This window comes from Phalacrocorax carbo, chromosome 9 (assembly GCF_963921805.1).
Source record: "Phalacrocorax carbo chromosome 9, bPhaCar2.1, whole genome shotgun sequence".
Taxonomy (NCBI): domain Eukaryota; kingdom Metazoa; phylum Chordata; class Aves; order Suliformes; family Phalacrocoracidae; genus Phalacrocorax; species Phalacrocorax carbo.
This window is the reverse complement of record NC_087521.1, coordinates 34,290,257-34,314,535: the sequence shown is the minus strand read 5'-3', so window position 1 is coordinate 34,314,535 and position 24,279 is coordinate 34,290,257. Positions and strand designations below refer to the sequence as shown.

The 24,279-nt window shown below is 41.0% G+C and overlaps 1 protein-coding gene across 2 annotated transcripts in view; it reads left to right on the top strand.

The window, feature by feature from the left end:
• The window catches only part of PELI2 (pellino E3 ubiquitin protein ligase family member 2), a 90,055-nt gene that overhangs the window by 47,495 nt on the left and 18,281 nt on the right, over positions 1-24,279 (top strand). The window lies entirely within an intron of this gene.

Below are 24,279 nucleotides of genomic sequence, written 5' to 3'. Positions count from 1 at the left end.
ATTTCCATTTATTTTATTGGCTCTGAAAATATGTAAGTTCTTATTTTTTTTTATCTGGCATGTGATCTGGATTGCCATTTTCATCTGTTGTCATTAATTAGGCTTCCTGCTGGTTTTTTTAGCTTTACAGTTCATACCTTGTGAAAGAATCAATTTGTTTCAGTGCAGATTCCCACATTAACTCTTCTTAAATTACTTTTTTTTGCTCAGCAGAGCGGTGGCTGATCAGTTTTTGCAATTTAATCTTCACGGTCATTGCCTATTCATGATTTTTCTACTGCTGCATTAGATAATCTGATCATTTGTAGATAGCTGCTTCCTAATTCACTCATATGCAGTTGACTTCACTTGCCATTTGTACATCCAGTGTACTGGAATTTGACTAACATTTGACCCAAAGCCATGTGATTTCAATGTTGTAAGTATATACTCTGTGTGTGTGTGTGTGTGTGTGTGTATATATATATATATAATGTAATATATATATTTTCCAAATCATGCAACAACCATCATTATATATTTGGTCAAGAGAACATAAAGGGCAGGTAAGTCTGGGGGTGAAGGTGGGTGCAGAAGAAAGGGACAGTGCAAATTGTTTAGATGATTCTGGGAATGCTTTTACGCAGCAGCTCTCTGGAAAGTGGGAATGGGGCTTCTTGGCAGAGGGCTTGCAGAAGGGAGGCTTTTGTTCTTATCTGCAGCCTCATTTTTATGCTGGGTTCATCAAAGCTCAGAACCTTCTATGAATGTTGGTTTGTAATACACAGCAGTTAGTATATGTTCATTTCATGTGCCAAATGAGCTTGAAAACCTGGGTAATGTGAGTAGTCAACAGACTACGCTTCAGACCCAGTTGTGTGGATGAAAGAAGTTGTCCTTAAAACTGCTTAGTTTGTCAAAAATACATTAAATGGTGGGTATCAGCTAGCTCAGCTCACAGATCGAAACAGGCTTGGGAAGTTATACCCAAGCTGTTATGTTGGCAACAGTTGTGGTCATGGGTTGCAAAGAGTGAGTAAGCAATCTCTTCAGCTGGATGCAAAATGTGTAGGTGTCTGTACCAATGCTTTAACTGGCAATCTCCAGCTCATGTGCTGCCTGCAAGGGAGAACAAGGAATGTCTCACCAGCAGTCAAAAACATTAAACTTGGGGCAAAATCTTTTGGAAGTTCGGAGCTGTAACTTGAATGCTGTGTGGTGTGGTACAGGGGAGTCTTGCAGGCTCCTCATGTTGCGTGTGTGCTGTGCTGCAGTGCAAGAGAGGTTGAGAAACAAAATATTGGTGGGGTGTAAAACTGTGGCTGGGGAAGTGGTTGGACTCTGAAACATGTCAAATATTGCTATTATAACTCTCAAACATGTATGTAAATCTATGGATTCTTAAATGTAAGCAATAATCTTGAACTCATTAATCATCTTTATTGTGGGCAGCCTAATAGTACTGAGTGCTAAATACTCTTAACTGTCTCAAGGCTGAGATTTGAAGCTCTACCAGGAGAAGAGTTCAACGCAGCGAAGATTTTCCAACTTGTTAAATCCTGGTTTCAACAACTGATTTAAGAAATCAAATAGTTTTAAGATACCAAATTAAAAACATGATTAAAATCAGTTAATACTGAGAAGCATGATGAATTTTTACGTAAAGAACTTGTACCCAGGCATGCTGGGGTGAAGAGAAAGGTACTTGAAGTGCTTTTTGCTGTATATAATTTCATAAGCCGTCTATATTCTTTGCATAAATGTAGGCTGCTTTACCCTCATATGCACTTGGTATTCTGTAGCCCTAGTTAAAACTGTGCCTTGTTTCTGTGGTGGGTCTGCTAAGTAATTTGTGTCATTATTTAATATGGCTTCTCAGAGTTTGCTTCATTCAATATAAAACCCCAAATCCCGTAATGACTGGATACTAGTCTGTATTTTTAATAGAAATAATAACGAATCCCGTAATTTTGCTACTGCAACTCTAGTCTTGTGCTGTACCTTTAAAAAAAAAAGTCTTTTTGACCATATGTTCAGATAAATCGGGCCTTATTACTGAAGGTACATATTGGGGGAAAAATGGTTGTTAATGCAGGATGGAGTTCTGCATTGCTTATTTCTGGGAGAGCCTGTACATGTGTTTGGGGGAGGGATGCAAACAGATCGTATCAGTGGTGAAATCATGTTGCATGAATTGCATAGCTTTTGATGAGCCATTCTCTTATCTAATGTTGTATACAAATATAAAGCAAGCTGGCTGTAAAACTTGCTTTAAATTTAAATTAATTGTCAAAGAGATAAGTGGTAACTTCTGGATACGAGTGCATCTAGCACAGCCTACTAAAACCAAATTCCAGTATTACACATTTCAAAACAAATCTTTGTGGCTTGGATTTTTAAGCTGGCACGACAGACTTGAATTTTGGGGACATAAATTTTCCTTCCTCTCATTTGTCTGAATCAATCTCACTGAAAAAAGACAGAAGATTTGGATTTGAGAACACAATGACAATAACAGGAACTGAGACCAATACAGGCAACTAATCCTCTAATTACTTTCTCTGAACACTGGGAATTGTGCTGCAGAATATCCTTCAGTGCAATCTAGTGTAAGCTAAATTTATTCCATTCCGAAGCTATAGAGGGAGGGATTTTGCTGCCAACTCAGAATAGGAATGGGCTGTGGTGGTCTTTTTGTGATAGAATTGAAACAGATGTGGCTACACTGTCAAATGTCCATCTACAGGTGTGGGTTTTTCTGGGTGTTAATTGCCCTGTGCTCCCTCTTTCACATCCTGGGTTTTGAAATTTAACTCAGTGATCAGGTAGATAGAGCTCTGCGGGCAGGGGCTGAGGGTGCGGCACATTTGCAGCGGGAACTGTTTGTGTCCGACTGACCTATAAAAGTTCTGTTTGGCTCCGCTCTGGTATCAGAGCTATTTAGTGGCAGGCACGACCTATATCTTGGCTTAAGTGCTCTCACACAGTTCTTTTGTACTCGCTTTAGCGTACCGTTGATATTGAAATCTTCCCCGGTCTGGTATTCCACACTGAAGTAGTAAATAGACAAAGATGCTGACGTTGAATACCTGGCTTTCAGTTGAACCTCCCTGTACTATTATGGAATGTATTTTGTGAACCTAGCTGTTAGCTTGGACTGTAAAATTTTTGGAGTGACAGCCAGGGGGAAAACATTCTGGTAAATGAACCCTGGATTTGATTGTTAATGCTCTGTTACATAGTTTAGGTGGGTGACTAAGAATGGAATACACACTTGCTCTTTTCTCACTCTCCTTCTCAATTTGCCAGGTCGAGCGGCAGGACTAGTTAGTGCGTACTCCTGGAGGCACGCGCTCTCCTGCATGAAGAGATGGTCTGTCTTTTTCTTCCTGGATAATTTAAAAAAAAAAAAAAAAGTCTGAGAATCAAGGCCAGACTTTTTGCAGTTCTGTACAGATTCAGAGGCAGCACTGGAGGGGCTTCCAGTCAGTTATAGTTTGAAATGAGCTTGGCAACTGCATATAAAGTGAAGAAAGCTTATTGCTTCCTACTTGTTAGCAAGTTGATTTTTCAACTCCTGTACAGCACATAAATTAGGATTGCATTTTGACTGCTGTTTAGTGTGTCATCTTGTTGACTTAAATCACTTGAGTAGCTCAGTTAAGCAGAGTTGAAACAGTGTGTGTGTATTTTTAAATATACTAAGTTGTGTATAAGGAATGTAAGTTCTGAACTTTACACAGGAAGAGGCTTGGTGATAAGTATAAATGATAAGCAGAAAGGCTAAAATGCTTTTGTTTACTGTAGACTTGTAGGACTCTCAGAAGACTAAAGGTGATCATTTCCCACATGCGAGGTGTGTACTGTTAGCTTGCATGCTGCTACTTCTGAGTATTAGCATACCGCGAGCCTGCTCGTCAGACCTATCGCCTTCATACAGGAGGCAGACCCTACAAATGTACCCTTCTGTGCTTCCCGCCCCTGAGATATCCTGCAGTAAGGATGCTCTGGTCAGAAGGTGGGCTTAACTTACTATTCCCAAGAGCTACTGTCAGTAATATTTGTCCAACTTGGTTCAAGTCCCAGCTGAACTGTTCTGCAGGAATTTTTTTGTTGGTAGTCTCTGGGAAGGAAAATGCTTCAAGTCCAATTTGTTGTGATGGCTTGTTGCAATTCCTGTAGGTTTCTGCAAATTCTGAGATCTGCAGTCTCAGGCCAATAAAAAAAGAACCCGATTGCTTTTGGGTGTGTTCTGTCGACGAGTGCTTTCTATCAGGACAATACTTTAGCTATAGTGGGAAGTCTAGAATGCAGCTTCTGTCCCTTGTTGGGCTTTATATAAGCACTAAATGGCTTTTTGGCAAGAGCAAGTTCACTTTTTTCTCTTGAGAGATTGTTTTTTGTGCAGCTGCTTAACAGGTCTGTTAAGGTAACTGTCTGGAGAGTCTTTGGCTGTCTTAATGTAAAATTGATTTGTGTCAGATTGAATTTATGGTTTCTGGAAGCTACAGAATGATATGCAGCTTCTCATCTTGTTATTACGTGCTCTCCTTTGGCAGGCAGGCTTAGATTGGTGCTCATGGGTGCTTTGATTCACAGAAACATTCACTACTGATGCGCCGAGTATACAAATCTTTCAGTCTGTGTATTGATAGAGGCCCTTGAGGGGACTTTATCACTGTATTTTTTTGTCTGTTTTTTTTTTTTAGTTAAGGATTCTAATTTGTGGCTATTTTGTGTGCTTGGCGTATCCAAATACATAAGTGCAGCCAGGCATCTGCTGCTTTTGTTCCTGGTGTATATAAATGAATTGTAGACTGTTGGCACCAGAATGTTCAGCTACAAACACTGTTGCATCCTTCTCTAATTACTGATATTTTTGTGGGAGTATCAAGAGTTTTGGGGGATGTGCTCCAGCTGCAGTGGCAAAATCATGTTTATGCCTTCATGTTTAAATTTATAGGCTTGTAATCTTCAAGAAGAAATCCTAGCCTTAGTGATCTAATGCCAGGAGTTCTGGGGTCAGAAGTTTTGCTTTCAGAGGGTCACGCATCAGGGAAGGTCCTACTGATCTTCGGTACACAGCCTTAGTACAGTGAGCATCATAATTCAACACAGCTCTCGACATAGTAGGCTTTTTTCCAGTCAACCATTTAGTCCCTCTCTCCCTCAAGTGGCTGTAGCTGAACCATCTCTGGTGCAAAGTCTCTTTTAGTAGACTGCTAGTCACTTCAGCTTCTCTTGCTTTTAAACAAGGTTTCCTAGGCTTCTTTACTGTGGAGGTGATGAGAACCAGCTCCATTATACAAAGGTAGTAAGCCATAGTACTACCCAAGCCCTTGCAGCGTGTGCAGGACCAGCAGCTCTCAGCAGAGCTCAACTGCTTAGCTCTTCCTTTGTTCCCTGTTTGTTGCAGATAGGGGACCTCAAATGCTCAGTGTGTTTATTGTAAGAGGTCTTGGTGCAAAGCAGTATCCCAGCAGGAGTATGTTCAACTTTTTGGTCCTACTTTTCTGTGCTGTTTTGATTCCTTTTTACAAGTGGCTATAAAATTCTCTTCAGAAACACTTTGCAAATTCATGCCCATATGCATTTTTCTTCTAGATAGTGATAGGACTTGTAAAATGTGTTCGTCTGATTCGTGTCAATATGGAACAATGCTAGAGTCACACGGTGAAGTGTGACCCTCTAGCATTTGACCGTTCTGTTTGTGCTTGTGTAACGGAGAGGCCGTTCAGTGTTCAATTGAATTGTTAACTGTCTTAATGGTTGGGATGTTGATTGACAATTTGTGTAGTTAATTGTTAAGAAAGAATTTTAGTTAGGAGTAGAAACTAACATCTGAGAATTTTAACAAGATAATAAATAATGCTTAGGCCAGACAAGACGGCATTAGCAATGAATGCTTCACTGTCAAGAGGCCTCCTAAAAGGATACAACTCAGTAACTTCAAGGACTAACAGTGGAAACATCTTGCTACAAAGGAGAGAAAGAAGATAAGGGAAGGCCACAAATCAGCCAGCAGTGATAACAGGGAACTTCTTGGCTCAGGAGGCGCTGAAGCATGAAAACTGGGGGAAAGGTAATTCCGGCAGGGGGAGATTGCGACCACCGACCCAATTCAGGACCAAAAAGACTTGCCCCCCCACACCTGTAAAGAGCATGCGTGCTCATCTACATGGCAAGCGTGGCTAATTTAAATACGGCTGACCAACGGCAAGTGGAATGCTTATCACTGACCAAAGAGTGTAAACTTAGGCGTGTTTTTACTAATTGTTATTAATTAAGTAACTGAATATAAACCCTGTAGTATCGTATGACGGTATGCACGTTAGGCGGAAGGATCCCCCGTGCATCCAGCGCTGCTTGCTTGTCTCTATTCAATAAATTGTATACTTTGATTGAAATTTCTTTGAAGGCTAAATTAATCATAACAATTGGGGGCTCGTCCGGGATGGTCTTGGTTCCTGAATTCTGACTTGATCTAGGAGGGGCGCCCCACCATTCGGTGGCTCCTGGTCAGGTTGGGTCAGGGCTAACGCCATCCTGAACCCGAACAGGGACAAGCAAGGAATTTAATTTTTATAAGCTCCCTTGCCGGCTGCAGCAGTTTGTTTTGCCCGTAATTCTGCGCGCGAAGATCCAAACGAAGACGACGGAGTCGTAAGGATTTAGGTTGTATACCGTTTGGTTGGGTGGGATTCGGTTGCCTGTGTGTGTAAGAGTGTGACTGAGACAGAACCTAGTTCTGAAGTGATTGTGGAGGTCTTCTAACCGCGGTTCCAATCTCCCGCGAGGGACTTGGCCGGTGAAGGACCGAAGCGATTCCTATAGGATTCGTGGGTGGGTGATAGGTCCTAAACCCCCTGCAAGACACTCTTACCGGTAACCAAGGGCTGTAGGAATTGCCACAGTAAAATTCCTAGATGGGTCAGACAAATTCGAGGACCCAGGACCAGAAGAAAGGGAGCAAATTACCAGACATACCATCAGAAAGTCCATTGGGAATAATGATTAGAAATTGGAATGAAAGGGGCCCCAGAAAAGGAAAAAGTAAATTAAAATTGGTTCAATATTGTATGGTTGAATGGCCGAAGAAACCTTTAAGACCACTTGTCTTTTGGCCTGTTTTTGGATCTTTTGAAGACTGGATTTGCCAGGCCTTGAATATATATGTTAATTCAAAGGAACCTTTTAGTCAGGAGGAAAGTGAATATGCAGAATTATGGATCAGGACTTCACGTCCTTTTCCAGCCTCAATACTTACATTAAAGAAAAGAGATGAAAACTTTGAGGAAGAAGAAGGAGATAAAAATGAAAAAGGAAGGGAAAAAGATGATAAATGGGAACCACTGGATAACCTGCCGCCCCCATATCCTAATAATTCACCTCTGGCAGCGGCTTCCCCTCCAGTGGCCGTAGTATCTCCACCAGTCCCACTGTTATCCCTGCCTCCCCCACCAACAGCACCGGAATTAGATAAACCACCGGCTGCATGTACGAGAAGTAGGACTGCCGTATCTGAGGGGGCTTGTCTATATCCCTTACGAGAGGTACCCCTCGGAGGCAATCAGGGAGGCATCGGGTTTGTGGCAGTCCCATTAAATACCACAGATGTAAGAAACTTTAAGAAAGAAATGGGGACCCTATTAGATGATCCCCTCGGAGTATCTGAAAAACTAGATCAATTCCTAGGCCCCAATACTTATACCTGGGAAGAAATACAGTCCATTTTAGGAATCCTATTTACTGCTGAAGAAAGGGGAATGATTAGACAAGTTGGAATAAGGATTTGGGAAAGACAGAATCAAGCAGGGCTCCCGGGAGATCAGAAATGGCCAAATGTGGATCCCCAATGGGATCATCAACAACCTCAAGGAAGACAGAATATGAGGGATTTGAGAACGTTAATCATACAGGGAATAAGGGAAGCGGTTCCCCGAGGGCAAAACATTAATAAAGCATTTAATGAACAACAAGGAAAAGAAGAATCTCCAACAGAATGGTTGGAGAGGTTGAGGAAAAGCTTACAAATGTATTCTGGAATTGATCCGAATACAGTGGCTGGGACCGCAATCCTTAGAACACAATTCGTAGCTAAATCTTGGGGGGATATAAGAAGGAAATTAGAAAAGCTGGAAGACTGGCAAGAAAGAGGATTAGAGGAGTTACTTAGAGAAGCCCAAAAAGTTTATGTTAGAAGGGATGAAGAAAAACAGAAAGCAAAAGCAAAAATTTTTGTAGCAGCAGTAAGAGAAAGTCAGAAAAATAAGACTCCGTCTGGAGAGAAAAGGGAAAAAAAAATAGAGCAGACACCCCCGCGACAACCTTACCGAGAGAGATTTACAACTCCCGTCTGTTACTACTGTAACAAGAGAGGACACGTTCAGAAGAACTGCCGAAAACGGGAACAAGATGAGAGAATGTTTAAAGAAGAATAGGGGTGTCAGGGGCTATATCTTCTGGGGACTCCAACATCAACAGAGCCCTTGATAAAATTATTAATTGGTCCCCATAAAGAGGAAGTTTTATTTTTAGTAGATACAGGAGCTGAGAAATCAACCATTCAAAAACTTCCAAAAGGAATAGAAAAAGGGAAGAGCTATATGTCTGTAGTTGGGGCAAAAGGAGAACCTTTTAAAGTACCAATTTTGAAAGATGTAGAAATAGAGACAGAAAAGAAAATTTGCCTTAATGATTTACTTTTGCTCCCTGAAGCGGAGTACAATTTATTAGGAAGGGATTTGATTTTGAAGTTAAATTTGGGCATTCAGAGTAAAGGAGATAAATTGCAGATTAAATTATACACTTTAACACAAAAAGACGAAGAAGCTGTTAACCCCTCAGTGTGGTATAAAGAAGGGGAAATTGGAAAGATAGAAATGGACCCCATAAGTGTTCAAATTATAGATCCTTATCGCCCAATTAGAATCAAGCAATATCCTATACCCAGGGAGGGCCGAAAAGGATTAAAACCTGTAGTTGACAGACTTCTGGAAAAAGGAACTTTGGAACCATGTATGTCACCCCATAATACACCCATCCTCCCTGTAAAGAAGCCGGATGGCTCATACAGAATGGTACAGGATTTAAGAGCTGTAAATCAGCGAACGATCACTAAGTTCCCTGTGGTGGCAAATCCTTACACTTTACTGAGTCATATTTCTCCTAGATATACTTGGTATAGTGTAATAGATTTAAAGGATGCTTTTTGGGCCTGTCCTCTGGATGAGGAATCCAGAAATTATTTTGCCTTTGAGTGGGAGGACCCCGAAACAGGACGAAAACAACAATTAAGATGGACTGTGCTACCACAGGGGTTTACAGAGTCACCAAATCTATTTGGACAAACTTTAGAGAAAATCTTACAAGATTTTACATTACCCAAGGAGGTAAAATTATTACAATATGTGGATGATTTATTAGTAGCAGGAGAAACTGAAGAGAGGACCCGAGAGGCCACCATTAAATTGTTAAATTTTCTGGGGGAGAAGGGATTGAAGGTGTCCCGATCAAAGCTACAGTTTGTGGAACAGGAAGTAAAATACTTAGGACATTGGCTGAGTAAAGGAAGGAAGAAGCTAGATCCTGATAGGATATCTGGGATTCTATCCTTGAGACCCCCACAAACTAAAAAGGAAATTCGACAAATATTGGGATTATTAGGATACTGTAGACCGTGGCTTGAAAATTATAGTGAAAAGGTAAAATTCCTATATGAGAAATTAACTAATAACCGACTCAAGTGGTACATAGAAGATGACCAGAGATTCGAGGAAATAAAAAAGACATTAATACAAGCACCTGTATTGAGCCTCCCAGATTTAGAAAAACCTTTCTATCTTTTTGTAAATACATCAAACCAGACAGCATATGGAGTTCTTACTCAGGACTGGGCAGGAATCAAAAAACCTGTGGGGTATTGCTCTAAGTTGCTTGATCCAGTAAGCAGAGGATGGCCTGCTTGCCTCCAAGCTCTGGTTGCCACAGCCTTATTAATAGAGGAAGTTCGAAAAATTACTTTTAGTGCTCCTTTAAAGGTGTATACCCCACACAATGTCAGAAATATTTTACAGCAGAAGGCAGAAAAATGGTTAACAGACAGCCGGATCCTAAAGTATGAAGCAATACTAGTAGACTCCCCTGATTTAGAATTGAGGGTGACTTCTGCCCAGAATCCAGCACAATTTTTGTTTGGAGAGTCATCAGAGAAGGAATTACAACATAATTGTTTAGAGGTAATTGAGACCCAGACTAAGGTGAGGCCAGATTTAAGGGATACTGAGTTGGAAGATGGGGAGGTACTATTTATAGATGGTTCCTCCCGAGTGGTGGAAGGGAAAAGAAAATCAGGATATGCAATAATTAATAAGGACCTAGAACTTGTGGAGTCAGGACCCCTGAGTCCATCATGGTCAGCTCAAGCTTGTGAGCTGTATGCCCTCTGTAGGGCCCTGGAATTATTAAAAGGCAAAAGCGGGACTATATTTACAGATTCTAAATACGCATATGGGGTAGTCCATACTTTTGGGAAAATTTGGGAAGAAAGAGGTTTAATTAATACTCACGGGAGAAATCTAATACATCAAGAATTAATAGTAAAAATTTTAAAAGCATTAAGAGAACCAAAGGAAATAGCAGTGGTACATGTGAGAGGACACCAAAAAGGATTAGATTACCGAACTCGAGGGAATAATTTAGCGGATAAAGAGGCCCAGGAAGCAGCCCTGAGAACTAGGGCCGCTAAAATTAATGTAGTACAAACACAGGAGGACATCAGCAAAAAAACACAGGAGGAGAAAGAGAAGAAGTTTACCCCTGAAGAAAAGATAAAAATGGAAAAAATAGGGGCTAAGTTAGAACAAGGAAAATGGATATTGCCTGACCGGAGAGAAATTCTGCCGAAAGCCTATGCCAGACAAATATTGGAACGTTTGCATGCGCAAACACATTGGGGTACAAAGGCGTTAAGTGATCATTTCCTTAAACAATTTGGCTGTATTGGGATTTTTGAAATAGCAAAGCAGATTACACAAGGATGCTTAACTTGTCAAAAGGTAAATAAGAAAGTGTTTCGACAAGTAGCAATAGGAGGGAGAAAAACAGCTTACAGACCTTTCGAGAAAGTACAAATAGATTTTACTGAACTACCTAAAGTAGGGAGAATAAAATATTTATTGGTAATAGTAGATCATTTGACACAATGGGTAGAGGCTTACCCTGTAGCACGGGCTACAGCACAGATGGTGGTAAAAATTTTATTGGAACATTTGATACCTAGATATGGGATAATCCAGTACATTGATTCTGACCAGGGCACACACTTTACTTCCAGAATAATAAAACTATTATGTCAATCTTTAGGCATTCAGTGGGAATACCACACTCCATGGCACCCACAAAGTTCGGGGAAAGTAGAAAGAATGAATCAAACAATAAAACAACAATTGGCTAAATTAATGATTGAGACACAATTGCCTTGGACGAAATGCTTACCATTGGCACTGTTAAATATAAGAACTAAACCATACAGTGAGACTGGATTATCACCATATGAGATGTTATATGGCATGCCCTACTTTCAAGGGATGCCTTTGGGGAATAATATAATTGAAGACCATAGTATCCAAAAATATATAATTACCATTGGAAAAAGATTAAAAGAGTTAAGGGAGATTGGGATGGTGGCCCAGACACCACCTTTAGGATTTGCAATTCATCAGTTAGAACCAGGAGATAAGGTTCTAATAAAAACATGGAAAGAAAGGAACTTATCTCCCCTTTGGGAAGGACCTTTCCTTGTTTTATTAACTACAGAAACGGCTGTGAGAACTGCTGAAAAAGGGTGGACACATGTGTCGCGAGTGAAAGGTCCAGTGAAGGAGTGGACAGTCACATCTGAACCCAGAGAAACTAAGCTAACCATCAGAAGAACCTGATGAGGACATCGTCAAGGAACATAAGCTAAGTTGCTGTGGGAATTTTATTGTGACTACTCCTGTAGAATTGGTAAACGGAGAAGCTCCTAAATGAATACCCATTAGGGGAGACAATATGTCAATAACAAGGATCAGTTAAATATTGGTTCCTGGGAATAGCAATAGGCTATCCATGGTATACCCTGGATTTCTTTCAGACATAGCATACGAATCCTTAAATACATTGAGGTAACTCAGGAAAGGACACCCCTTAAGATTATGGAAGAGGGCAAGACCGGATAGGGAACTGGTGCTGTGGTTTGAAAAGGTCTGCCAAGGGCTGCAACCCCTTTGGGCCGTGACCGCCAATCACTATGGCCCTTACCGGACCTCTTCTAGTCCTGCTTGGGGTGAGTTCCTTAACCCTGGCTGTGACAAACAACTGCAGTCAATGTGTGATAACCACTAGAAGGGGACGGATAAGTTCCCAAGCTTTGGTATATCATACTGTCTACGACTGTAAAGGCCAGGAAATAGGAAGCTGCATTCATAATCTGACCCAGTATGCTTTATGCAGAGAAGGTAACAGGACCGTATGCTATGATCCAAAAGAACTCCCTTACCAATATTGGGTAGAAATGAAAACAAATTCGGAAGTAGGAAGACTAATTGGAACAAGTAAGGTTATAGCATTTTATCATGAAATAGAAACAGGGGTAAAATATGAAATTCCCACAGTTGCTAAAAATCTATTTGTAAATCTTGCTGAAAACATTGCGAAGTCACTGAATGTAACCAATTGTTATGTTTGTGGTGGGACAAACCAGGGTGAACGATGGCCATGGGAGGCTATGGAGAGCAATATAAGTAACCCCCAAGTCTGGAAAACAATGGGAAAGGGTAATAGGAAACAACAATGGGTGCTTCAGACGAGTATAATTGGAAGGAGTTGCTGGCAGAATCTAAAAGACAATGGAAGACCAGTAGGTAATCTAGAGTGTGAGGGAGGTTACCTATGGAATGAAACTCAGAACAATTGGGATAAGTGGGGAAACCCACTGGAGATGAATGATCAATCTAAGAATTGGACCAATGGAACAAATATACCAAAAGGTTGGCCAACTCCTGAAGGACAGTATTAGATTTGCGGCAAACTGGCTTATGCATATTTGCCAAAGAATTGGACAGGATCTTGTGTATTGGGAACTATAAGACCCAGTTTTTTCCTGTTACCCATAAGTCGGGGAGAGCGACTGGGAATCCAAGTGTATGTTGAGGCTGATGAGTTAAGAAAAAAAAAAACAAAACGTCATAAGCAGAGCTTACAAATTGGAAATTGGAAAGATAATGAATGGCCTCCGGAGAGGATTATTGCTTATTATGATCCAGCTACATGGGCAGAAGATGGATCTTGAAGCTACAGGACCCCAATATATATATGTTAAATAGAATAATTAGATTACAGGCTGTGGTAGAAATAGTTGTAAATAAGACTGGAGATGCACTTGGATTAATTGCAAAACAGAACACCAAAATGAGAACTGCTTTGTATCAAAACCGCTTAGCTTTAGATTATTTGCTAGCACAAGAAGGAGGAGTGTGTGAAAAATTTAACCTTAGTAACTGTTGTCTAGAAATAGATGATGAAGGAAAAGCTGTAAATGAACTTGTAAAAGAAATTAAGAAAATCGCACACGTCCCAGTTCAAACTTGGAATGGAATCAATCTAGGAGAATTAGGGTGGAACTTTATGGATGGTAATTGGCTTACTAAAATTGGAATAGCTGTACTGGGAATATGTGGAGGACTGTTAGTAATTCCATGTTTAATACCCTGTTTTACTAGACTAATACACTCGGTTATACAAGGAATGCAGATAACTGCAATACCTGTTGATCCAGAAACAAGGAAAAAGAAAACTCATTCCTTGATGATAATAAAGACAAAAGAAGACCCAAAATTGATACCAATTCAGCAAGTATTGACTAGATTGGAAACAAAAACACGAATCAATGCCATAAAAAGAAAAGATGAGGGATTGTAAAATGTGTTCGTCTGATTCGTGTCAATATGGAACAATGCTAGAGTCACACGGTGAAGTGTGACCCTCTAGCATTTGACCGTTCTGTTTGTGCTTGTGTAACGGAGAGGCCGTTCAGTGTTCAATTGAATTGTTAACTGTCTTAATGGTTGGGATGTTGATTGACAATTTGTGTAGTTAATTGTTAAGAAAGAATTTTAGTTAGGAGTAGAAACTAACATCTGAGAATTTTAACAAGATAATAAATAATGCTTAGGCCAGACAAGACGGCATTAGCAATGAATGCTTCACTGTCAAGAGGCCTCCTAAAAGGATACAACTCAGTAACTTCAAGGACTAACAGTGGAAACATCTTGCTACAAAGGAGAGAAAGAAGATAAGGGAAGGCCACAAATCAGCCAGCAGTGATAACAGGGAACTTCTTGGCTCAGGAGGCGCTGAAGCATGAAAACTGGGGGAAAGGTAATTCCGGCAGGGGGAGATTGCGACCACCGACCCAATTCAGGACCAAAAAGACTTGCCCCCCCACACCTGTAAAGAGCATGCGTGCTCATCTACATGGCAAGCGTGGCTAATTTAAATACGGCTGACCAACGGCAAGTGGAATGCTTATCACTGACCAAAGAGTGTAAACTTAGGCGTGTTTTTACTAATTGTTATTAATTAAGTAACTGAATATAAACCCTGTAGTATCGTATGACGGTATGCACGTTAGGCGGAAGGATCCCCCGTGCATCCAGCGCTGCTTGCTTGTCTCTATTCAATAAATTGTATACTTTGATTGAAATTTCTTTGAAGGCTAAATTAATCATAACAGGACTGCATGGTGGGTTGAAGCTGAAACAGGAACAGATGTGTCTTCCAAAAAGTATCTTAATCATTTGGTTGTAGTTTGTATCGACAGGTACATGGAAATCTAACCTGTAATACAGTGGGTGGATCTCTAGATACTCCATAGTGATTAGCTGAGTTAATGAGAAGAGAATCCCTCATGGAGCAAATAAGTTTTAGTATGACTTATTTTTCTCTTTCTTTTTCTTTTTTTATAAAGTATGAATAAATTATTGTTGAGTACCAATACATAAACTGCAAAATTTAGAGGAAAATGCACATATTGACAGCCTGAAACAATTGTCCAAAAACCAGTTAAGGTCACATATCAAACAGGGGAAACTCAGCACAGGACAGTGATAATAAACATGCCTCCTGGGTTTCCAAAGCAGGTGGAATGTGTACTCAACGCAGGACTGCAGCAAGCAGCTCCGGAGCAGTTACCATAGAAAGTGTAGCAGCAATATGCAGGCAGCAATTTGCCCAAAGGAGCATTCAGGAGTTTGGGGTAAATGATTTATTCTGTGGGTAGTTGATGTATCTGACACCGCCGCAGCTTTGTGTTATGCCTCTGAGCTGTCTCTAGCTCTAGTCTGCTTGGGGGAGGAAATTTAGCAAGCTGACAAAAGGAGGAAAACTACAGGCTTTATTTCAAAGGTAGATGAAAGATCACTTGCAATATAATGTTATTGAACATGGATGGAAGAAAATGGAAGGGGAAAATAAAGGTTTTAAGGGTTAGAAAAGCTAAAAGGTGAGATTGGGAGGAAAATGATTCATAGGTTAGGTAAAGTGTTGATTCACAACCACCAAATGTTTGTGACTTACAAAACAATTCCTGAGCTATTGTATCATATAGCTGTGCCTGTTATGATAAACTGGCACCTATTATGAGCTGCTTTTAATAATTTTGAGCTGCTTTAGATATTAAGTGGAACAACAACGGGTTGCTTTACCAGAGCTGGTCAGGAGTCCTAGGTAGGGCTTGGGTCTAGTAACTGGCTGCAACAATGATGGTTTTGGCCACCTAACTTTAATCTGCACCATTTAGTGAACACCCACCATGTGTTTTGAAGATGTGTTTCGAATACTCACTTTTGTCTAAGGAGTAGCCTGGTCTGTGTTATTCCCTGGTATACCAATATGCGGCTTTCCAAGCCCTACCTAGCTTTACAGTAGCTTATCTAGAAATACTTTTAGATTGTGGCCGACTTGTTACAGTACCCAAAATGGAGAATTACCAGAATGGCATATTTTGATGGTCCTTCTGGAGAAAGGGTGGGGTGCACTATAGTGGCTGGTTGTCTAAAATTGCACACCAACACAAATTCAGCAAATGGATAAAATTGTTTAACATCTGCCTGTTGAGTTGATAAATGGTAAATTGCTTGAGTAGTAGCACAGAACCTGAGGTGCACTTGTAGCAGATGGCTTTGATGTATGTAAAGGACAAATGTGTTGTCCCTTCTGCCCCCTCCCCCTCAAATCTCCAAGCTCAGCACAAAAGGGTACATAAGAACAAACTTGTGAATGCTTTGAAAGCCATAAAATCTTGAAGTGTAAATAAACTAGGCTGCTGAAATTGTTCCTGCACAGGCACTAAGCCCATGTACCGTGAGTTTTGGGGAGGGTATTCACAGTCAGCAGATTGAAGAGAGGTGGTCTGGAAGTTACGTGCATCAACTAGTTTAGTATGGCTGGCATTGCAGGCAGTGCCACACACACATAGTTTTAAACTGCTTCTTTAAATGTCAAATATTTGTTGGCCAATTGCTTGTTACATATGTGGTTTTAACTTCCCCCAGTCTGTTTGTTAGTGCTGGGATCTTTTAACAAATGAACAAAACTATCTGAAGCCAGTAAGGGATTTGTGATGTTTTTACAGTTAAATAGCGTTTTTTTCAGAAGGCAAGCATTGTTCTATTCAGTTTACCACATACTGAATTAAAAAAAATAATTTGCCTGTAGTTAGTCATAACGTCAATATATGTACTCAACATTTTTGTCAGGAATGCTCACCAAGTGCTGCGTACAAAATTTAATTAATTTCTTTATGGTGACGTATTTCTTTACCTGCATTTGCTGACTCTTGGTCTTGGTATTCTTTGACCATTCCCTAACACGTACTTAGTTGTCAAGAGAATATTGACAGCTGAAATATTAGAGACAGACAAGGACTTAGCATCAGTATTCAAAAAATGTTGTTGCAATTCTAATGTAGGCACTTGTTTATGAGGCAAGGAAAGAAGAACACTGAAGGATGGGTTTGTACAGAGCTGTGCAGGAAGCGCTTGTTCAACAGCTGGGCCTGTGATTCTGGTTGGTGCAGTCATTTCAGCCCCTCTTGTAGGCACATGAAGCCTGTAAGGTTCCCATGATAATGTGCCTTTATTTTCTTCACAAAAGGCTAGAGGAAAATTGTATATAATAGCTGTATCAGTAGCCAGAGGTCAGTGTAAAGTTTTGGTGTAAGTGAAATCTAGTGTTACAGAAGCAGTAGTTCTGGTCAATTACTATTAGGTTTAAGTAGAGACAGATTAAAATTGCAAGCAGTCTTTAGTTAATGTTATATGAATTGACATTTGTTATAATCTGCTGGGAAACTTCGTAAGTGGGCACGCTTTTCTGATGCAGGCAAAATGTCAGCATGTCATCATCATGAGCTTTTGTTCTGTTTTCTTATGGTAACCTAATGTCTGGCAGTCAGTCTGTCTAAGCATCCAGTGGAAACGTGCTGTGTTCTTTGCTTTAAAAGGATTCCTTCCTCACTAGCTAAAGCTTCCTTTTTCTCTTAAGTTGCAAGATCTTTTGTCTGACATTCCTGAGTGTTGCTTGTATTCTTTTTTTATAAAAGAAATGGGAGGCTGATGGCCAAGTAAGAAAGCATTTAACTCATGAAGGCGCTTCTGTCATTAATTTAAACACGACAGTGTGGTGTTGGTCAGCTTGACTACCAACAAAGAAATCTAAAGTGTTCCCATAAATCATTTTATTGTCCTAATCCAACCTAATTAACTAAACTAAAACTCCTTGCTATTGGAGCAACCTTTCCTGTGAGACATCTGCCTCTTTTAATGGATTTTAGCCTTCACTACTGCTATAGTGCAGAAGTGTTGGTAACCATAATAATGGTAAGTCCCTCCCATGATCTTTGGGGAGCTAGCTATGCACAAGTGACCTTGAAGTTTAAATTTCCAAAGGCAGAGTTTGGGGATTTTTCTTGGAAACACTGTGAACGGACCAGAAGAAAGCAGCAAAACCTTCATTTCCAGAAGTGCTCTGTGCAAGCATGTAAGCAGCAGCCTAGAGTTGTATGAATTTTGGGATCTGCTGCTTTAGCTCACTGACATGCTTCTTATACAGAAGGTTTGACCTAACAGTGTTAAGTTAATGTAAGTGTGCCATGAGCTCCTGTCTTGTTCTTGCACTCTTGGGCTGAAGATGACCAAGGTAAATGAGCAACTTTATCAGTGTCTGTGTAAGGGAGAGAGCTGCAACACACCCAAAGATGCTCCTAGATAGGGAGCATCTGGCTGAGCGTAGATGTAAAGTCTGTGTAGTACATAAATGTAGGATCCCTCACTAAAACAATTAGCATAACTTTTAGGGAAGGAAAAAAAAACCCAACCTACATGTACATCGCAAGCCTTTTCTTCAGGTTTGAGCCTTCAGCCAGAAGAATGTTTGCTATACCCTTCTGTCTGTTGGTGGTCAAAACAACGGTGTGCTTATTATAGAAGATAACTTTTAAGAATATACACTAGTTCATAACTATGTGCAAAACAGGGGCTTTCAGAGCTCTCAAAGAATAGCCTGTAAGAAAGGAGTGCAAGGAAAATGTGGGTTTTCTTGTTCCACTTGGAGAAATCTCACTAGTGTAGGTAACCTCTGGAAAAAGAATTCCATCTTAGGGCAAATTATTTTACAGGCTTTTTTATATGCTTTTGCAGAATGGGTGGTCTGCTGCCATTTCGCTTCCTTGTAGCTTGCTGGTCGATAACAGCATTTCTGGAGATGCGTTTGACACTAATCTGTCATTGTGCAACAGGAAACAGCTAAAGTGTCAGATGTACTGACCTTTCTGCTGGTTTCCAGGACAGTAGCCACCTATGCTACCTGTGGTTTGGCACTCTCAGTGGAGTGGTGTCACCCAGTGCAGTGCCTGCTCCCGAGTGATGCTGTACGTTGGCAAATACGATGGTGTGCATCGCTGCCAGTCGGTTGGGCCGATGCCCAATCTGCTCAAGGCTTATTTTTAAGTTTTGTGTTCCCTCCTTTTTTCTGTATCCTTGTTAAAAAAGCAGAGTGCTAAGACATACTGGGTTTCAGATGAAACCTTTGTGTATTCTTGTTCCCCTTGCCTGCAAGGTGTTTTTATATGTGGGGTGAGGGAATTCTACTTTCTCATCTCCTGAAATGGTGGTAAAACTGGTAGCAGCTACCTTTCCAGGGGAGTGAGTGGAGAGCAAAGAATTCAGGTGGGCTGGGATGTTCCAGGCACTGGCTGACTTGGCAGCATTGCTGCTGGGAAGGCAGTCTCTGTTTGATCTTAGTTCCTCTGAGACCTGACAGATTTGTAAGCCGTAGCCTTTAGCTGCTGCTTTGATTGTGAGTGCATAGTGCTGGAACGAGGGTTTGTTTCAAAACGAAGAGAAAGGAGCGAGAATGAAAAGTGTGTGTAAGGGAGGCAGGGGAAAAAACAAGGCCAAGTGTAATTCCAGCCAGCGGGAAGGATATATCTGAAAACTTGAGGAGCTACTAGTAAATTGTTTTTCTGGTTTTGTTTTTGTTTGGTTGGGGTTTTTTTGTGTGGGGTTGTTTTTTTTTAAACTATAAAATGCTTAGGCTGTGTTACCATGGGGGTGAGATAATGAGGCTTCTCAGTCTCTAACATGGCAGTTTTGATGACCTTAAATCACTGGTATGCACATCTCAAGGCAGTGGGAGTGGCATGCAGTGGGGGTAGCTGTGACTTTGAGTGATGGGGAGGAGGGGAGCCTTCCTCCTAAGGTAAATGGGCTCAACATATAGTGAGGCCTTGGAGCTGCTGCACACTGTCCTCCGATGAGAAAGTTCTATGGACATAGATGGATTACCATGCAAACGTGAGCTCGGACTTGGGAAGGTGCCGGGGAGGTCTGTCCATTCGTGCCAAGTGGAATATGGTACCTCAGGTTCCCTTGTTGCTTGCATTTGGAGGTTTTAAAACCCCTCAGCCCCAGTGTGGACATAGTCGCTAGCAGTGGAATTATTCTGGAAAAAAACCAAACCTCTCTTGCTGCAGTTGTTTGTCCCCTCTATTCCTCCACAGGATTTTTTTTCAGTTAGTCTCCACTTTGCTGTTTCCTCCAAAGGGAATTACTTGACATTACCAGCCTGAGACAGTTAACTATATAAAACAAACTGTGTAGGTGGCTGAATAATCTAGCCTGTATCTCCCCACCAGCGTTCCTACTGGACAAGAGGTGGCATATGGTATGGCCAGTCTGGAGCCACATGTTTCCAATTTGTTTGGCAGGCTCAGGCTATATACATCAGTGAGGTTTTTCCAGCATTTATTTCTGTTGGGAACTATTTTAGTGGCTTTTTTTTCCTGTGCTCAACTGCTGACTTTCATTAAACTTTTAAGAACCTAAGAGGTATGAGAAAACTGCTCTCAAATTAAGCTGAAGTTGGCCCACACACTCAAGTTTGGTGGACTCTGACTACAAGCTTTGACAATAAGCACTGTTGCTCTGGTGGATCCTGGCAGCCTTGAGGTGAGGGTGAAGAGATAGAGGTATGATTTAGTGCCCGTTTTTGGGTTTTTTTTCATGTTTTAGTTCCTGCCTGGGAGGTGGATGTGGTGGTATCCAGTCTGAAACTCCGAAGTCATCTGCCAGAACTTGTGATGCTGCCGAACATCTCCTGAGAGTCAGGGCTTTTCTCACAATTTCGTTTGCTGCAGCAGTGCAGTTATGTGACAGCATGTCCTGGTTTTGGCTGGGATAGAGTTAATTCTCTTCCCAGTAGCTGGTACAGTGCTGCGGTTTGGATCTAGTATGAGAATAGCATTGGTAACACACTGATGTTTCAGTTGTTGCTAAGTAGTGCTTCCACCAGTCAAGGACTCTTCAGCTTCCCATGCTCTGCTGGGTGCACAACGAGCTGGGAGAGGGGGCACAGCCAGGACAGCTGACCCCAACTGGCCGAAGGGATATTCCATATCGTATGATGTCGTGCCCAGTGTATTGACTATAGGGGAGCTGGAGGTGTGCAGGCAGCGATCGCTGCTCGGGGACAGGCTGGGCATCGGTCAGTGGGTGGTGAGCAATTGTACTGTGCATCACTTGTTTTGTATGTTCTTCTATCATTATTATCACTATTATTTTCTCTTCCTTTGCTGTCTGATTGAACTGTCTTTATTTCAACCCACGGGTTTTAATTCCCACCTGCAATTCTCTGCCCCGTCCCACCCGGGGCAGGGTTAGGGTGAGTGAGCGGCTGTGTGGTGCTTAGTTGCCGACTGGGGTTAAACCCCAACAGAGCAACAAGGGTTTTTTGGGGGGAAATCCTACTGACAGAAGAAAGGTCTGTAAATGTGAATGATAAAAGCAGTCAAAAGACAAACTTGCTATTTTGGTTGCTACAAACCAGTTTTAAGGGGGTTGGGGCAATCAATCTCCAGACTTTTCTGGGACTTGTGTGGTTCTGTAGCTCCTCAAGCTGTCAAAAGCCCTCATTTTGCCTGTGGCTGCATTCTGCTTAAATACTGTTTTATTAAGATACTTACCTTTCACTTACAGTCACTGTGAATAGTTCAAACATCTTCTGTTTTGTGTAGTTTCTGAAACACTGTTACTTTTTTCTTACTTTGAAGTGGCCAACTGCTTTGAGATCAGCAATTAAAATGCCTGTAAAATATCTTTGAATTGGAGGAACTGTTGGTGCTGAGCAGACTGAGAAAGCACACAAGCTGAAACATTTTTCATAATGTTCTTAGCATTTTTGAAAAATTATTACACAATTCCAGGAAATAAAATGCAGCATTTCATACTGAGAATAACTGGGTTTAAATAGTGGAAAACAAAGGGGAGGGGAAATCAGATGAGGAAGAAAAGCTGGGAGGGGAAAGGAGCACACACAGAAAAGAAAGATTATGTCCCTACCCTAATATTTCAGAGGAGACACTGATCCTGGTCAACCTAATGGGGTTTATTAACATATCTAAGCCCTAAGTTCTGGAGGCATAGGACATGACCTTATGAAGCAATTCTGGCAGTTCTTATATTTCCCCCCCCTCTTTGTTTTTCTGTCAGACCTTAAAACTTTCAGTTTTGGGTCTCATCAAAGTTCCCATTTGATGCAGTATCTTGTCTGACAAGAGCATAAGCTTAGGGCACACATCTGTGCCAGGAACTGTACCTGGTTGCTGGTGGTCAGTGCTGTGCACGCTGGCTGGAGCTGAAGCCAGGACCATCGTGTTAACAGTTGCTGATGGACCTGTCCTCCATTCTGACCTCGGCTGCAACACACTTGTGGAAACAAATGAAAATTTTGTGCGTGAAAGCTATTACTTCATTAAGTTTGAAATTATGATATCTGATAATAGGAATCTAAATTCATTTTTGCCATGTTATGCTTAAAACTCAAGGGGTAAGGGTCTCCTGTTCATCACTTTTATTCCATTTGTATTCTAGGAACACCTGAGACCTGCTCAGGGCTCAAGATCCCCTTGTTAGTTGTCAAACACGCATGGAGGAAAAGGTCTTGATATACATTTTAGACCTACAGTTCAGTGTCCCATCGGTCACAAAGTGTTAGGGACTTCATTTGAGTTGCATCTCAAGATGATGTTTTTTCTTGCAACCTACTGTGTGCCAGCATAATGGTTATTACAAAACACTACAAATTTCAACTGGGAAAATCAGAATCTGTATACCGCTGATTACCAAAGATTTTTTACCTCACTTTTCAGCTGTTACAACTGTTGGAACAAAATCAGGGAAACTTGACTTTATGGCTTGAAGTTTCATTAAAAGCTTCACTGCAGGAAAAAAAAAAAGTACTGGAAGGGACTGGGAAAGGTCATCTTGCCCAATCCTTTGCCTCCAGGTATTATCACCTAGGCCTAAATCTTGGGCAGGTGTTGGAGCTGCTAAGAGCTTTCAGCAAGAGGCATGTTGTAAAAGTAGTCCCTAATCTGTTGCTGTAAATGCAGGTGGCTTACAAAAAAGAATTCTTCTGTTATGTTTTTTCAATAATTCTGTGTCTAATGCTTTTGCTAACCCTTAGTAGGCTTTTAGTATGCATGTAGGTGTGTTTAGTCCTTCTAACATTCAGTAAGATTTTTAATGATTTGTTTAATAATTGATCTGTAGCTTTGAGATCATTTAGACTTTTGTGAGAGATGACAGACAGATGAGTAGAATATATTTAGTTGCTTAGTTTAACCATCCCCATCTGTGAATTTTGTAGGCGAAGAACAGCATGAAGGAATGGAGCTAGTGGGGGAACCTCCTCTAGAAAATTACCCCCCTTAGCAGCAAACTGGGGAAAGCTTTAATTAACCTATTAATCCAATACTTGAAATGCCTGCAAAGTGTTTTCTGAGCTGTAACAGTCATTACCTTTCATAATCGTGTGGTTACATGGGCCTTATATTTATGTGTATTTTCTGTTAGCCAATAGGTTTAGCTTCTCAGTTGTTTCTCTGTTGCAAAGCTTTTACTAGTGCATTTATGCATTTACGTTGCACAGCTAGTACAGTTACACTTTGACAGTGCTTCATCATTTGAAGTGAGCGTTAGTCTTCAAGCTTGAGAAATGATCATCAGTGCCACAAAAATTTGTATGTTGAGTCTCAGGTTTGAAAGTGTTGCTGGGCCCTGCCCCTTCTTATGGCTCTCTGCTAGGGCAGCTGTGCTCTGTGTTTGTCAAGGAAAGCTCTCTCTTTCTGAGTTGGGACTACTCCTGTGTTGGGGTGATGCCTCTGTTCCTTTCTGTGAAGTAGTTGCTGGTCCAGTAAAACCTTCTTGAAAGAGGCAACCTAGAGATGTAGCCCTGGAAAGTCTTAAAATGTAAAGAATTCGGTCCTAGTTAGATACAGCCGAGATAGACGAGTGTCCTTTTCTAGCCTTGTTTTAAATACTGAAATGCTGTTTAGTTTTTGCCACATCCATATCTATAGAGAATCAGTTTCCTTTGGCAGGTAGTAAGAAGTACCCTTTAATGAAGAAAAACAGGTTGAAAGTGCTCTCTCTTTGTCACAATTGATATAAACCTGCTGGGCTTTATTTGATATAACTAGAAATCTCCTCAACTGTAATGATATCCCTGCCTCTGAAATCCTGGCACTTTTAACTGGAAATCAATTGCATTGCTTATTGGCTTTAAAAAAAAAAGCAAATAAACCAAAGAGCCTGAAACCCCAGGTCTCTGCTGGGGTACAAGTTCCTCTGAGGATTAGGAAGTTAGTATAATTTCGGAGAGAGAACCATGTGTTTGGAGTGTTAAGCTATGAAATTGGTA